The sequence below is a fragment of the Macrosteles quadrilineatus genome, unplaced genomic scaffold, assembly GCF_028750875.1.
Source record: "Macrosteles quadrilineatus isolate MER2022 unplaced genomic scaffold, UCM_ALF_1.0 Scaffold_8__2_contigs__length_117827958, whole genome shotgun sequence".
Lineage (NCBI taxonomy): Eukaryota > Metazoa > Arthropoda > Insecta > Hemiptera > Cicadellidae > Macrosteles > Macrosteles quadrilineatus.
Genome location: NW_026542601.1, coordinates 60,074,323 through 60,086,488, shown reverse-complemented (window position 1 = coordinate 60,086,488; position 12,166 = coordinate 60,074,323). Strand labels below are relative to the sequence as shown.

At 33.0% G+C, this 12,166-nt stretch overlaps 1 protein-coding gene across 4 annotated transcripts in view; it reads right to left on the bottom strand.

Annotated features, from left to right (window-relative positions):
- Nucleotides 1-11,155, bottom strand: part of LOC128999402 (RB1-inducible coiled-coil protein 1) — a 50,140-nt gene extending 38,985 nt beyond the window's left edge. For 3 of the 4 annotated variants that reach the window (XM_054425894.1, XM_054425897.1, XM_054425896.1), the window contains exon 1: nt 11,057-11,155. The gene's annotated coding sequence lies outside the window, so the exon portion shown is untranslated. Of the gene's footprint in view, nt 1-10,826; nt 10,890-11,056 lie in introns of those variants that run through there. The other variant, XM_054425895.1, reaches the window with a different exon arrangement.
- Nucleotides 11,156-12,166: the final 1,011 nt, after the last annotated feature.

The following is a 12,166-nucleotide window of genomic DNA, read 5'->3' as shown; positions in this document are numbered from 1 at the left end:
ATATATGGCAAGCTTAATTAACAGATAGTTAGTACAAAATTAATCTTTAGTCCGTCCTACATCTTCACGCAAAATTTCATCAAAATCCTCAAAATATTACTCAAGTTCACGAACGTATATATGTAAACCCCTGCAGCAAACCTGCAGACTAAGCAAATTTCCATTTGCCTGGTTGGATTTTCAATTGAATCTATTTACAACATTAGGTAAAAAGTGCCTATGTTTGCTGCTACATGGAAGGTAATAAAATATTAGGGTGTTTTTTTGGTAAAATATTAATAGATTAATAAATTTGCAAGTTGTATCCAAATATATCCATAAACAAGCAAATTATGTACCTACAGTTATGTAGGTTTACAGTTTGCCTATCTAATATATAAAATTCTCGTGTCACAGTGTTTGTCTGCAAACTCCTCCGGAACGACTTCACCGATCGTTATGAAATTTGGTGTGTAAATTCTGTAGGTATGCGAATCGGACGTAAACTATTTCCCGTTTCGAAATTCTTAAAAGGGCTCCGCCCCAGTGGCTCTGGAGTTTCCCATGTTAACCTTATGAGAAATGGAATTAATGAATCTTAACAGCTGTTTCAATTAAACAAGTTGGTTCTGTTCTATGATGTTCAATAGCATTAAAGTTACAAGGATTACCAACAGGGTGCAGCACTATTATTTCTTTTACATTTATGACAACAGCTAATTTGCAACCAAAAGGTGAGTGAGCGTAGCGAACGAACTTCAACCTGGAGGCGAGTTAGCGTAGCGAACGAGCTAACCTGAAGGCAAGTGAGCGCAGCGAACGAGCTCCAACCTAAAGGTGAGTGAGCGTAGTGAACGAGCTCCAACCCAAAGGTGAGTGAGCGTAGCGAACGAACTTCAACCTGGAGGCGAGTTAGCGTAGCGAACGAGCTAACCTGAAGGCAAGTGAGCGCAGCGAACGAGCTCCAACCTAAAGGTGAGTGAGCGTAGCGAACGAGCTCCAACCCAAAGGTGAGTGAGCGTAGCGAACGAACTTCAACCAGGACGTGATTGAGCGATGCGAACGAGATCATCTTGAAAATTAAACGTAACGGTACTTTCTTTCTATCGGTCTGTCTTAGGGGAAACCTATAACTTAGGTGATACGAAGTTCGCCGGGTCAGCTAGTTCTAAATAAAAAAAACATTTAAATTTTAAATAAAAATATTTTAAATTTTCTCTGTAACCAATAACCGTAACAAATGCTTAATTATTTCAATATCCTAAATTAATTGTTTTCAAGCAGTAGGCTACACCGGTAGCCTAAAATGTTTTTTTTTAGTGTCAAAATTGAGAAACCCCCACTTTTACCCCATAAAACCCCATTCCCATGATCCGATCATGCTAGTTCCCGAACTCATTCAAGTTTATGCTGCCCTACATCTTCAAGCCAAATTTCATCAAAATCAGACACAAATTACTCATGTAATCCCGTTCACAGACATATATAGGCCTATATAAATAGTACATACCGTTTATAAAAATTTGAATGAATAGTGTTTTTGGCCTCTAGGGGCATCAAAATGAAAAGTATATTGGTCTGTGTCTAGGTCTTACCGTGCCAACTAAAGAGTTCACTCTGAAGTTTTGCTAACCATAAAATGAACTGAATATCTGGTAAGGGCGTTGGTTGCCTCAGTGGCCCTAAAAGTGCCATGTTATCCTTATGGAATACCTCCGCTGCAGCAAACCTGCCGACTAAACGAATTTCCATTTGCCTGGATTAATTTTCAATTAATCTATTAAATTAACAATTATGTTTAACGAGTACCAAAGTTAGTTGCTACAGGGAAACTACTAAAGTGTGTTTTTTTATTAAAATATCAATAGCTTAGTAGGCCTATGAAATAAATAAATCCGCCAAGTTTGATCAAACAAAATATATCCATAAACAAGCCAACTACAACATTTTACATTATTCTCCATAAGAATAACATAGGAATTTTAAATTTACAATTTTTTGAATGTTCTCCGTAACCAATCACCGTACAAAAACACTTTGATATACTAAATTATTAGTTTTTTTAAGCTCTTTAAAAAGGTACGGAGAAAAATTGATAAATTTTGTCTTTTAACCCTCTCTCTATGTCACATGGATTTTAGAAATGTTACAGGGTTCATTTACTAACAACTTTTAAAACTTATTATTAGGAATAAATATGAACTAGGCCTATTGTATATAATTTTGTTCACCAAATTCTGGAGTATACTAAATATATAATAAAAACTAGCTGTGTGCCCGTTCTACGCAAGGGGATCTTATCATAGTCAGTTAAAACCTTCTTATATAAAGCACAGCAGTTGGTTTGCATACTTTCAGATATATGCTGACAAAACTTTTATATATAAACCTTCGCAAATACATTATCTGACAGTTTCAAGCCAAAATTAATGCTTCACAATTAAATGCCACCCGGATCTTGTTGGTTCATATGTTAAATCCTACTAGTTAACCACCCGTGCTCCGCCACGGGAATATTGTCAGCAATAAAATACATAATAATTAACAAATACCGTTTATCTTTGTGTTTTATTTAGCAACTGCTTGATTTTTTACATGGAATAGACCTGATAGTTGGCCTGTATAAACTATTTATGTTAATCTAACCGATATATTAGTTTAACCAAATGAATGTTTTATATTAATTCCAGTTTCGTTTGAAAAATAAATAGAATACGAACTGCGCAATGCTGATAACCTAATAAGCTACATATGCTATGGAGATAATTTGTTCATGTATATTCCCACATTCGTTGTTTTTTTGTTCGTTACATTTGTTGTGTGAAATAAAAATAATCTCTTAAATCACGCATCAGCAGTCGGTCGCATTTCCCGGATCTTAGACCCATTCTGTGAGTAACAGCTGTGTTTACGTCGTATACATAAAGTTGGTTCATAGCATACTTTGGTTCAATTTTAAAGGGTATAACCGGTCAAATCCGTGGTGGTAAAAGGAGTCCCAGATCTCAAAATCATATATACTTCCAGAATGATATTGATTCATCTAAGTGAGACTTATAAACTTACCATTGCAAATGCAGAGTTGTTGGCATATGATCTTTTATTAATCAAATAGTTTTTTGAAAGTTTTTTTTGTTTCTTTTGATACTTTATTCATATTTGATGTAGCCCCGTTGATAAGATTTTTGTTGAACTCAGAATGTTGATAAGGAGCTAATTTTACCTTCCCCTTGTGACAATATAAGGAGAATATATTTGTGTCGCTGTTCTGCCCATAAATTCATAGATTTTCAGTAGTGAAAAATCCAATTTAACGACCCCAATTCAAAAAGTCAATGGTTTTTTGTAAGAACTTCCAGAGCTCATTTAACACCATCACTGCTTTTTACTTTTTTTATTCGATGGCTTTCCACGTGTTTTGTTCGTAATGGTTGTCTCTTTACGCACACTAAATGACTTTTCACCTTTTCTTTTTTCTTTTTGTACTTTTTTCACACCCTGGGAGTTATGATAAAGTTTTATAACGATGTAATGAGTCAACATTGGCATTAAACATCAAGTCACACACTTCTTTGCCAGAACCAAAACCGTAAGGCACAGTTTCTCAAGCAACTTCCCTGTGTACTCGAAAAAAATTGTTATAGGGAAATAGTTCACGGATAAATTGTAGTTCCACATATCTATAGTACTCACCATCTCAAGAAGAACATCAAACACTGACCTTGAGTAAGATTCATCCCTATAGTAAAATGTTTGTATTTTTCCCACTCATTAGCAATTTTCTTTTGGCTACAACTTGCAAGCGGAAGTTTCCGTCGTATGGGTATTCTTTCACATTCCATGCTCAAATTTAAACTCAATTACCACTTTCCTTCAGAAAACTAACACTTTATTCGAAAATACAAAATTTGCACCAAGACATAGGCTACAAATAATGTTCAAATACATTTATAAATAATACATTGTGGTATAAAAAGTTAACAAATACACTTTTCTTTGTTCCAAATAGTATTTTTTTTACAGGAATTCCTAGATTATAATTATTACATACTGAATATGAGGTTATAAAAATAATAACAAATGTCTGGCAAACATTAAACAGCTGACGAATAATTTATAAACTGTGTATTATACTCTTGAATAAGAATTGTATTGAATCAACCTTTGAAGTGCTGTAGGTCTTAACCCTTAGAAAAAACGTGAATTCTAATGAAGTTCGGCAAATCTATGCATTATCCCCTTTAATTTGACAGATAGAACTTGTGGATCGGTCCAGTAATTACTGAGAAAACAGTGTTACAACTGTGTATTAAATATATAGATGATTAAACTAAAAAATGCTTTATAGATCTATAGCCCTAAGGTAGGCCTATAATTGAAAGTTACTTTCCACAATGGTTAAAAGTATAAGGTATTACCTCAACCTCACAATTTAACCCTTTTTCGGGTTGACATTTTCATTATCAAGGTGCTCTTGTCCTTTCCGTGAAACAATGAGAAATAAGGACATTAATGCGTTACCAACAGACATACACACAAAAATACAGAACTTAATTAGGGAATTTGCTACGCTTTAAGCATAACAAAGTACATATAAAATTAGTATTTGAAATATTTGTTAATGTCATAAAATTTTATCATAACAATTTATATTTGCTTGGACCGAAGATGACCCGAAATTCTGTCGAAATGCTATATGAATCGGTTTGCTTTATGAAATGAAGTACAGTACTATAGACGATTTAGATTGATAATTTATAGTAAAAATTACCAAAATAGGCCACGAACTATTGATACATAAACAACGTTCACAGCGTTTGAATAATTATTCATGATGGTTTGCTGAATAAATGTTTTACTATGCGTTATCGTTTTCTTAGCATAAACTAACATTTTGGAATCCAGACAGAAAAAGCAAATCTTATACAGTTAAGACATCAAATAAATCAAATACGCCTGTAATAAATAAGGAACAACACCAACGGTAACTAATTTGTAGGCCTAAATTACAGTGATGTGTTGGTACGTAAAAATGATTCTTGCTGCTACCAACGGTTCAAAGGAAAAGAACCAGTTTACCGTACCAAAAACCAACGTTTGTAGTTAAGAACTATAGTACATCCGACAAATTATATGCATTAATCAAGGTTATTGATCTCTTGGTTTTGGATTTTCTCGTAAAAGGTTATCGGCAATCAAAGTTATTTCCCATTAATTGCTTTATTTGTAAACAACTGTTTAAACTTATCGGTGTCAGTTTGAAAAAAAACAACCTTATACAACAACTTTCTGTTATTTAATAGATTACGTATTCTCTAAACAATGATTGGTATCATTGACTTTATATTTGGTAGGGCCTATATCTATTAACATTAGAAGGAAATGTGAAAAAAATCACACAACGTTGGGTTTTTGGACGTTTGTAATTTTATTTCTTAAGTAGGTAGGCCATGTATTCTAGGGAAAAGTACCGGTATCAAGGATCGTCGTCGAAAAGGTTGTTATAAATAATTGGGTAAGCGTACGTACCCAAGAGATGGGCTATGGGCCTATTGGCTGTATGGTCCAGCGATTGCATCACACGGTGAGTAGGAACTATTAATTATATATAGTCAATGGTAGGAACAGAAAGTGACACATTGGAAAATCGAGTTTAGCATCATCCGTAAACCTCTATTACAATCACCCACTGCAGTTGTGATTTTTTACTTTACACTTTACACAACCACCATTGAAGCGCCGTCAATGAGTGGAACCTTGTTTCTAAGCTATTGGCGACGATCATAAATAAATTTAAGTTTCCGAGCCGTATACAACACTGATTCAATGTCTTCTTTCTGGTTATCAAAACTCCAGAACAATTTTATACACAAAGAATCTCTGGTGTCTGACCTGGATGATGCCTAGTTATTTAATTTAATTTAGGCGACGGTTACACTATATTATTCCACTTGCGATTAATTAAATCCTTTATGTAAGAAAAACGTTTTTAATCTCACTTGGATGGGATTTGCCTCCAAACGTGATCGGAAATGGTTGCGGTATTTGTAAACAACATTTGTAAACATATCAGTGACAGCTAGAAAAATAATCTTGATCCGAACAACTGTTCGTTATTTCATAGATGATTATGTGGTAAAAATTGGACGAAAACTTGACAAAAATCTTCATTTTTGAAAGTCCGTAATTTTATTTACAAAGTAGTGAGGCCATATTTTAATGGCTAAATACACTCTCGCCAATCCAGTGAATACATTAAAATGACTTGGATCTTGATAGGTACTCTCGTTTTCCTGGAGAAGATTGCGTAAAATGCCATCTTGAGTGTTACAGACAGACAGAAATTTAGATGAGACTTGTTTCGGCTTCTTTAATGTATAAAACGTAAAAATAACCTAAAAATTTATGATTCTGAGCAATGTACAGACAAAACTCTAATTTTATTTATATAGATAACACAAAACCTGATAGCCCTACTAAAAAAAATTTCAGCATGGAAATCTTAAGTTGTTTATAAATCATTTTCATTTATGAAAGTTTACATTGTCGCCACTTCAACCCACTTCACAAAGAAAAAGTTTCAAATTTTATCAAAATCGGACGAAAATTACTGAGGTTATCACATAGGTATATTATATATTAGGCTATAATGAAATGAAATTGTGAAAAATTAATCAGTCCTGGCCTAGGTCCTGTAATCCAGCTACTAGGAGGTCACGAATTGTGGATATTTATAGGCATGCACTGTGGATGCGATACTCCCTGGTGTGGATTAACGTCCGCACGGGTGAGTACTACAACTATCTGCAGTACTATCCTGATAATTAGACCAATTCGTATATACCAAGGAAAAAAAGTGGTTCGGATTCCACTATAAACTGTAGGCCCCTTAGTCGCCATTAGCTGTATGGGCTATTAATTAACAGCTGTGTCTAGGGAATATGTCGGCCTTAGTCACTATTAGACTACAAGATCGGACCACTCATCATACACTCATCTCCATTCATACTTGGCTTAAAATACCTACTTTGTATGGTTGCCATTTCAAAGAAAAGTATTAATTACCTATTAAAGTCTTACCATGAGACCTTTCACTAATAATAACATTGAAATCAGCTGTTTATTTGTTTGTTTTTAGCAAATTTCCCATATAGGGAATAATCTATTACCGTAGTACTCATAGTAAGACCTGGACCTGGGACCGATTTACTTTTTCGTTTTGAGGTTCCTAGAGGGCAAAAACACCATCCGTTCAAATTCATATATATATATATATATAGGCCTACCGTAAATATATATATATGTGTCTGTCCATTAGCACGATAACTCAAACAAAAATTATCAGAATTTGATTAAATTTGGTATAAACGTGTAAACCTACATTTATTCAAACGAGTTCGAGAACCAGCATGATCGGACTATGGGAACGGGGGTTTTAGGGGGGTTTTATGGTGAGTTCTCAGTGGCGCCCTGGTCGATTATCGACCAAGACGACATGAGTCGGGTTTTTTTATTATTAAAATATAACTGTTTTAAAACGTAATAAATCTTATAGCCTAGGTACCATTAGAAAGATGAGATTCTGAGGATTCATTTTCATGTATAAAACATTAATCAGTGAGTATAATGGTATTATGTAACAACAAACATAGGTTGAAAAACAATAGAGTTCAAAATAGATTTTGGCGGTAGAAAGTTTTGGTCACCTGAATACAAAAACAGCTGTTTTTGGCGATTGTCAATTAAATTGTAGGATATACAATATTAGTACATATTCTGAAACTACAATAAATTCCCAATAATTCCCTCTGAATCTATGAGGTTGATTGTAAAAATTTTATTTTGTTTTAAACATGTCATAAAAATTGTTTTTGAAAAAAATCTTCAAAATTTTACATTCTGACGTAAATTACTCAGAAATGTTAGAATTCAACTACAGTAGAACCTCTTTAATCCAAACTAATTGGGACCAGGGGTAGTTCGGACTATTGAATAGTTCGGATTACAGAACATATTGTTGTTTTTACATAACAATAGCTAAAACATGGCTAAAATTGATCAACATTATTTTGGGGAAAGTGAAAAAATGTTTTAAAGTAAAATACAGTGTTTACTTAATACAGTAGCAAACATGGTAAATAAAACGTACTGTAAATTAAATACAGTATACAATAAAGAACTGCTGTACTGTGTTTAGAGTACAGCAATGAGGGGTTCGGATTAGTGGACGTTCGGATTACGGGGGTTCAGATTAAAGAGGTTCTACTGTACATAACTATACAGGGTGATCAACTCAAGGAGGCCACCATTGGGATATCGTAAATGGTAAGAATTAGAGAAAACTTTAAATGGGGGACATTCCTTTATTTTTTGTGGCAGTTAAAAATATGATTTTATTTTTTTGAAATTCAGCCGCCATTTTCCAAAATGGCGGCCAACTTTGAAATTTCTTATGGAACACCCTATATTTTATCATGTTTTCTGATAGAACAGGCAATTTAAAAACTTTTTATCCTTGACATTTTTTTGATAAACCCACTCATTTAGGAGTTACAGCCTATGGAAAAATGACTTCCGGTGTACATTTTACATCATGTAGCAGCTCCTAAACAAGTAGGTTTATAGCGAAAATGCGATGAGTAAATAAGTCAAAGAAGTCTTAATATTGCATCCACATTCCATAAAGACCATAAAATACACAGTTTTCCACTTTTCAAGTTTGCCGCCATTTTGGAAAATGGCCGCCATTTTTAAAATAATAGAATTAATAGTTTTAACGAATTTTATGATCTTTTTGGAATATGGATGCAATTTTAAGACTTATTTGACTTATTTACTTTTCGAATTTTCGCTATAAACCTACTTGTTTAGGAGCTACATGATGTAAAATGTACACCGGAAGTCATTTTTCCATAGGCTGTAACTCCTAAACGAGTGGGTTTATCGAAAAAATGTCAAGGATAAAAAAGTTTTTAAATTGCCTGTTCTATCAGAAAACATGATAAAATATAGGGTGTTCCATAAGAAATTTCAAAGTTGGCCGCCATTTTGGAAAATGGCGGCTGAATTTCAAAAAAATAAAATCATATTTTTAACTACCACAAAAAATAAAGGAATGTGCCCCATTTAAAGTTTTCTCTAATTCTTACCGTTTCCGATATCCCAATGGTGGCCTCCTTGAGTTGATCACCCTGTATATTTTAAGAAAAATCTTTTATTTCCTAGTGTACAGTATCATTTTATTTTCTGTTGATGCATTCCATTATTTCCTACGTGACAAAAAGAAATTTGGTAGGCCTAGTTAAAAATAAAATATATGTAGGCCTACCTTATGTAGAATATATTTTTGTATAATTTTATTTTCATCAGTAGGCTATTTAAAAAACATTGATACTTCCACGTAGGGAATCATATTTCACACAACCTTTACATTTATATAATATGTGTAAAAAAAAATTTTGTGGTTTTCTTGTGGGTTGCTTTTGAAATATCGGCTGCACTTTACTTGACGTCCTACACTCATTCGATTGTTTTTTCGATTCGATATTTTCATTCGATTGTTTCATTCGATATATCGTTTGGTTAGTTAGGTTAGGTTAACCTTACCTAACTAACCAAACGTTATATCGAATGAAACAATCGATATATCGATCGATATTTTCATTCGAATGAGTGTAGGACGTCAAGTAAAGTGCAGCCGAAATATCTAATTTGCATAATCCAAAAATTTGCCTAAACGTATAGCTAAAACTTATAGGCCTAAAACAATTATTTTTATATGATTATATTCTACATTTATCACTGAAACAGAAAATATGTAGCCTAAGTTTATATGTGAGTACTTAAATTCACAAATAAACGTTCTGTGGCAAAATATATGGTACCACTACAAAAGGGCCAAAATATTCCCGCCACTGGTGAATAAAATGACTGCCAGATCTATGGCTAATTTTACGGTCACTTAGGAATCTCTCCGACAAAAACTTATTGCATTTTTGGATTCAGCGAGAAAAAGACTGTAAGTAGACATCAAAAAATTACACGATATCGCGTTGTAGGCCTAGATATATATTAAATAATTACCTGGATCAGAAAGTTTGGTTGGTTTATGTTTTTGTTAGGTTATGACAGTAACTGCTGGACGCCTAATCCATGTCTGGTTAAGTAGGTACCAGACGCGTATCCTCTGCCTATAAATTATTACAAGCAGCCTACTGGAGTTTGGGGTTTAACAAGTTTTTAAAGTAGCTCAAAGTCAAAATTTTTAAGATAGAATTCCTAGGCCTACAAGGTTCACTAAGTTAGTTCAGTCTAGTGACAGTTTTAATCCTTAATCAGTTTATTGTCTAGAGTTTATCATATTTATTCATCAGTTTATTATATTTAAACCCTAAAATAATTATCCTTCCTTGATAGGCCTATTACAATCCAGTAAGTTTTTAGCATTGGCAGTAACTTAGTTCTAGGCTTAAACAAAGTTGGGAAATTTCCAGGTCAATGCCTAAAACCTCTAAAACTTAATGTAATCCCAATCCTTAGCCTAGTCCTATATAAACTAAGGCCTCTCTTAGATTGAACTCTAGTGACCGTTGAACATTATATAAAATCTGCTTTGAATGGAAACTAGCCTATATTACAAGCAATATTTCTTAATATGATGCAAGGTCGCAACGAATTGGCACTTGTTTCACTCCAGCTGACTGCCAAAACAGAACCCCCAGACAAAGGATTTCTGCAAATAAACTAACTACGCAGTTTGGTTTATCTTAAATATTTTAAATATAAAAGAGGGCATACAAGAATAAATGTCAAGCAATTTAAACGGAAACCATTATTACTTTACTTACAACAGAAATTTAAGCTAAACTTGTATCTTTAGATAATATGTCTGCTCCTTGCCAATTAATGGCAGTCTCTACAGCTGTGTAAGTAGGACTGTTGACTGTTTACAAATACGCAAGTAAATCATCAGAACGCTGTAGATCAGAGGTATTTTGCAAAATACTGAGAAAAGGCTTCAGGAAAGTCATGCAAAGATCAAGTATATTACTTCGAAGCTAATTACTTAAATACTTACTATATAACGTAAATTCAATAAATTCCAATAACCTACGACACTACTACTTTGTAGTTCAGTTCTACTTCTACTTCTAATTTTGCAAACATTAACATTGACATCAGCAGGCCATGGAGGCAGACGAGTTTTTGTATTTTTTTCTTTGGCCTTGACTCAAGAACGCGGAGACATAATGCAAGAAACCAATGATTAAGTACTTCTTTAACGAAATAATTACAAACAAATGAATACTGTATGTATATAAGCTACTGCCTTTTCCTGCCCATTCCTTTTCAATATTTTTCCCTCAGTCAAGTGTATCAAGGGTATCAAAGTTGTGCATGTTTTATTAATGCTTATGTTAGCCTATTGTACATTGCTTGTATTGAATGACCAAATAAATGATTTGATTTGATTTGAAATGACTACGATTGATTCAAAATAAAGATAAACAATCTGATTACATATATAATGGTGTTGTTAATAATGTCAAATGTTATTTATTTAGTATTCTATAACGTAAACAATAAATTAAATAGATTGATATATTTATAGTTAGTAGGTAGGCAATACATTTAATGTATTGCCATAATGTAATACATGATTACCTTAATGTAATACATAATTATATGAAAAGAAACTCAAATAAGCCTTAGATTTCCCACATGCCTCTGTGTAATCTGATATAGATGCTTGAAATAGATTTAACACCCACACAAATAAAAACTAAAAAGTAGAAAATAATGTATAAATAAAAACTTTTTTTTAAACAAAACGTTTTTAAACGCACTAAAAAGAAGAAAATAATTTATAAATATGTTGAGAGTATATACTTTTAAGATTTAAAACGAAAAACGTGGGGTGCATGCAACTGATAATAATACATTAGTTCAATAGGTGAAGGTAATTGTAAATTATCTATTGCATGCACCCCACGTTTTTCGTTTTAAATCTTAAAAGTATTTATACTCTCCACATATTTATAAATTATTTTCTTCTTTTTAGTGCGTTTAAAAACGTTTTGTTTTAAATTTTTTTTTTATTTATGCATTATTTTGTACCTAATCATGCTATGTTTATGCATGCCACTTAATAAAGTGATTTAACTTATTTAATGCAATTTTGAATGTA